This window comes from Nanorana parkeri, unplaced genomic scaffold, assembly GCF_000935625.1.
Source record: "Nanorana parkeri isolate BGI_ZX_2015 unplaced genomic scaffold, ASM93562v1 scaffold771, whole genome shotgun sequence".
Taxonomy (NCBI): domain Eukaryota; kingdom Metazoa; phylum Chordata; class Amphibia; order Anura; family Dicroglossidae; genus Nanorana; species Nanorana parkeri.
The window spans coordinates 731977-737359 of NW_017307039.1; positions in this window are offsets into that span (position 1 = coordinate 731977).

Sequence of the window (5383 nt, forward strand, 5' to 3'; positions counted from 1 at the left end):
AAAATAAAATTAAATACAGAGCCCCCTCTCCTGCTTACCTTTTTGCAGGGAGGAGGCGAGGGGGCACGATCTCTGGTGCTCTGGCGGTGATTAGTAAGGTCTGCTGCAGACCTCACTAATCCATCCTTTCTTTCGGCCGGAGCTCAAAACTGAGCTCCAGCTGAAAGGATCTGAGTGCCAGTGGTGACAGGAGCAGCTCTGCGGTCTGCATCCGACAGAGATGCAGACCGTGTAGCTGCATCTGCAAGTCAGGTACGCGGTCCATGACCGCGTACCTGACTTGTCAGCTGGCTGCAGGCCACGTAGTACTGGCTCGCTGGCCGCAATTGGCCCGCGGGCCGGTACTTTGAGACCACTGCTTAAAACCTTTTGCCTGACCTTGAGGCATAAACATTTTGCAACTATTGCAGAAATTCCCACTATGAGCATTCATAGAAGGAACAATTTTTGTGGAATTTCCTGGCCAAGAAGATTTGAACTGTTTCTGCATAACCACTTATTATTTTAATAAAGTTTCTTTTTGTCCAGGTGACCATATTAAATCTGAAAAGCGTGTTTTGCTAAGCACATTGGGAACATTTTTAGGTAGCAGTAGTAAAAAGTATATTTTTATTAATTTTTTAAAACATTTAAACTGGTAGCTTTTGGTAGCAACAATAGTGAAGCCAATAAAGAATAAACAATCTACTCTTTTGGGAAGTTCTTTTGGGAGGTTGTGTTGTATAGGGGTAGCACTAGAAGTAGATTTTGTTGACATGTAAGCCAATGCATACCTACACTCCATAGAAACAGTGTATGCATCTACAATATGATATTGCACCAAGGTGTGCTTTGCTATCAAAAATAAACGTTAGAGCAAGACTAGTTTGCCACTGCACATATAGACAAAGACCAGGTCTTCTGGAATAATGTGCTGTGCACTCTCGAATCAAAGATAGAGCTGTTTGGCCACAGTTACAGTATACACTTTTGGTACAAACTGAAGACAGCATTTCAGGAAAATAACCTTTCTATCAACTGTGAAAAATGGTGGTGGAAATGTTATGGTTTAGGGTTGATTTGCTGCTTTAGGGCCTGGGAAGTTTGCAGGTATTGAGTCAACAGTGTATTCTGCTCATATCAAAGTGTGCTTGATGAGAATGTGAGGCCATCTGTTTGAAAGTTGAAGTGGAAATGGGTCTAATAGATAATAATCTGAAGCACACCAAGCCAGGACCTAAAAAGAAGAAATGAAGTGTAATGGACTCTAGTCAAAGCCCTGCTTTGGATCCCATTAAAATGTTGTGAAGAGATTTGTAGCAGGCAGGAAACCCACAAAAATCTTATAACTGAAGGAACATCGTAAAACTGATGGAATGTTGCATGGAGGAGTGGTCATAGATTTCAGAGAAAGACGGGCAGTTTTGCAAAATGCCTTAAAGAAAGCAATTTGTTCTAGTGGTCAATATTGATATTTTTGTTGAATCAATGATTGAAAAAACACATATTCCTTATGTTTTTATTAAGGTATCTTTAGATGTAGACACTGATGAATAAAGATCTGGTAGAAACCATTACAAAGTGGCACTCCCAAGATCGCAGAAATTGCTTCGCAGATGCTTGGTATTTTTGGCTCAGCAGTAATACTGTGGTAATACTTACTTCAAAACCATCCATCGCTGGCCAATAAGGTGCTGCAATTTTTCTATCTTAAAGGCCCAGGGGAGCACCAACTTTGCAAAATGGAACTCCCTCAGCATCAAGTTTTTCCCAATAATGAAACGCAATGAGGGCTGCCTTTGCTTTGAAATCCTGATGCAAGGGAAGTGCTAAACACATTTGTAACTATGTGTTTACATTTGTAAACACATAGTGCTTTATGTGCCTTTTTTTAAGCAGTTGTACAAAATATGTTTTCACATTGGCCCTTGGAGGGTGTAAATGGGTAGGAATGTAATGCAAACTGTACCATTTTAGTTTAAGTCAGATTCCCTACTTAGTGTTAGTGTCTATGTAGTCAAAAGCTTAGCAGCACTGCTGCTGCAATACTAAAGTCTGAGGAAGATAGGATATGAACAATGTGAATAGTACTGTAGGATCTGACAAAAATGGCACAAAACACTAACTGATGATGATGAAGACTAAGAATAGAACAAGGTTAAAGTAATAATGATCAGAGCTCTTTGCAACATTGATGATGTAATGATGTATTGATGATGATGGTTAACATATGGTATACATTGATGGGGGCTGGGAAAGGTACATAAATACTCAAAGCATTGTGGTCAGAGGTGGTTTAGCAGGTGGGAAAAAGAAAAGAGAAGGGCGCCCACCCTAGTGTAGAGGGTTTTCATGATTATGAGTTAAAAAAAAGAGTAAAAACATACTCACAAAAGTGGATCTATAAAAGCATAAAAACGAGCCTATGCGATAAATGAAGAACGGCTGCACATATGCCTGTGTGTCAGCACGGGACTCATGTAATGACGTGTTTCCGGGGCCACGCCCCCTTCGTCAGAACATATCCACTGCCTCACTGGTTTAGCAGGTGGTTTAGGGGTGGTGCAGTGTTGGTGGTTTTGTGGATTGTAGCGTATAATGCCCATTTTCCTATAATTGAAATCTTCATATCACAATGTTAAAAAATATTTGGGTTGGATACAAAACCATTTTTCAAATTATTTCTTGGCACAGGTACATTGGTGATATCCTTTTTTTCGGGACAGGGTCAATACAAGATCTCAATTTGTATGTATAGGCGCTAAATATGAACATTTTAAATCTAAGATTCACAATAACATATGAAACAGATGGAATTTTATTTTTTTGACATTTTGATTCAAAGACAAAATGATGGGGCCATAAACAGTTCCCTCTACGGCAAACCAACAGTGGGGGATATTATCCTGCATGGTAAGAGCAAATATATAAGTCTTTTATTCATAATATGGTCAAAACCTTAGACTGTCCCGTAAATTAAAGTGTCACATAACAAATTGTTACGTAAGGCCGCGTACTCGACAAAAGAGCTGAAGGACATTAAAAAAATTGGAAATGTGATAACAATGTTGTTCTCATAACAGTTTTTATAACCAAATTATAATGGTAGCATGAAAGTATTAGACAAATCCTAATGCATCATTGGCATTATAATTATACAGGATTTATATAGCGCGAACAGTTTGTGCAGCGCTTTACAATATAAGGAAGACATTACAATCACAATACAATTCAACACAAGATGGTAAGGAGGACATGCCTCTGAGGGCTTACAATCTAAAAGGTAGGGACAAGTAATACATGAGGAGGTAGCTGTGTGGGGATGAATTATTTGAGAATGTGATGGTTGAGTGGTTAGTTTGAGGTGGGATAGGCTTCCCTGAAGAGATGAGTTTTAAGGGATCGCTTAAAGGCAGTCAGACTGGGAGATAGTCGGACAGGTTGGGGTAAAGAGGATGGGAGAGACTCTAGAGAATTCCTGGAGGCGAGCATGGGAGAAGTTGATGAGGGAGCTGGAAATCAGGAGGTCTTTGGAAGAGCGGAGGGGACAGTTAGGGTGATACTTTGAGACAAGGCTTGAGATATAGCTGGGGGCAGAGTTGTGGATGGCATTGATTACTTACAGATTTACAAGTAGCTAAATTTATTCCACCTGTACCACAGATGACATTTAGACAAGCAAAATCCTTAGGGGATTTAATACACAGTAACTTTGAAAAATAAAAAATAAATCTTGTAAAAGTAGAGGCACATTAAAGTGCAATAATTACCCTTTCTTACTAAAAAATTATGAAATAGTGAGAGTTGTCTGTCTTTTTAAATGTGATTGCGAAAACCTTTATTTAGGAAATTCTAAAAGACAGGTTAAAATTAGGGTGAGTGATCACATTACTGACATGGCGTCAAGAAATGACGCTCGTGTATCGCCAGTTATTTGTTGTACAAACATGATAACAAGGTACCAATTGTACAGTTCTTGACAGGGTACACGCAAGGTGGTAATTTAGAGATTCTATTATGACAAGAAAGTCAGATGCAAGAAAACCTTGTGGCTGGAATAACGCCATCAATTCTGCTTTTTCTAACTTTACCTCTCACCCTTCTTTGCCCTTCACTGCCCTCTGCACCTCCCTTCCCCCTTCCCCCAGCTTTCCCAAAGACAAAATCCTTTAATTGAAAAAAAAACAAACAGTAAATTTTTGACTATTCCTTTAATAAAAAAATAAAAAAAAATGGCTAAGGGTTGCCATTGTGAAGGTCGTTGGTTCAAATACAGGCATGGGAGAGTAAAGTTTTTTTTTTTTCATAAACGAATTTCGGCAGGACTACTGCTAACGAACTTAATTTAATTTCGGACCCGAAAAACTAAACTAAGTTAAACAAATTTTTTGTTTTTGTTTCGAAACTAAACTAAACTAAACAAATTTTTTTTTTTTTTTCAAAACGAAACTAAACTAAACGCATTTTTTGCTAGTGCACATGTCTAATAAATAGCTATATTTGATACAATGGTTTGCATGTTTACCAAAATAGCCCTATCTGGTAAAACAATGTCCTGAAGAATACCTAACAAATGTAAGGTTATACATTTTTCCACCATTATCCATGCCCACCAGCCTTTGACAGCCAGATTACCAAGGATATTAATTCTTTATTTATTGATTACCAAATGGAGCTTGGGGCCATTTGAAGATCTAGAGCCGATGTGTCAAACACAAGGCCTGCGGGTTGAATCTGGCCTGCCAGGCCATTTCATGTGGCTCTCGCACCTCTCTTGCAGCTTTACATTTTTAAACCTAAGCCAGCACTGTAAACAGGCACCGGGCTTCACAGGAAGGCTGCTGAGGTTCCCAGCAAGTTCCCAGCAGCCTTCCTGTGAATCGTGGCGCCTGTTTACAGCACTGGCAGCAAATTTCCTCCTTCCTGTGGATTCATGCCGCCCGCAACCGTGGACACCAACTGGCCTGGTGAGAAAGCACAGCCCTTCTAAGACCCTGCACAACCCAGCATAGACTCTGCACAGCCACCTGAGATTCCTCACAACCCACCATAGACCCCACACAGCCAATCTGAGAGTACACACAGCCCAGTATACCCCACACAGTCCACCTGAGAATTCGCACAGTCCAGCATAGACCCCGCATAGCCCACCTGAGAGTTCACACAGCCCAACATAAACCGCGAACAGCCCAGCACAGACCCCGCACAACCCACCTGAGAGCCCACACAGCCCAGCATAGACCCCGCACAGCCACCATAGAGTCTGCACAGCCCACCTGATAGCCCCCACCGCCCATCGGAGAGTCTGCACAGCCCAGCATAGACCCCACACAGCCACCTTAGAGTCTGCACAGCCCACCTGAGAGCCCACACAGCCCACCTGAGAGTCTGCACAGTCCTGCAT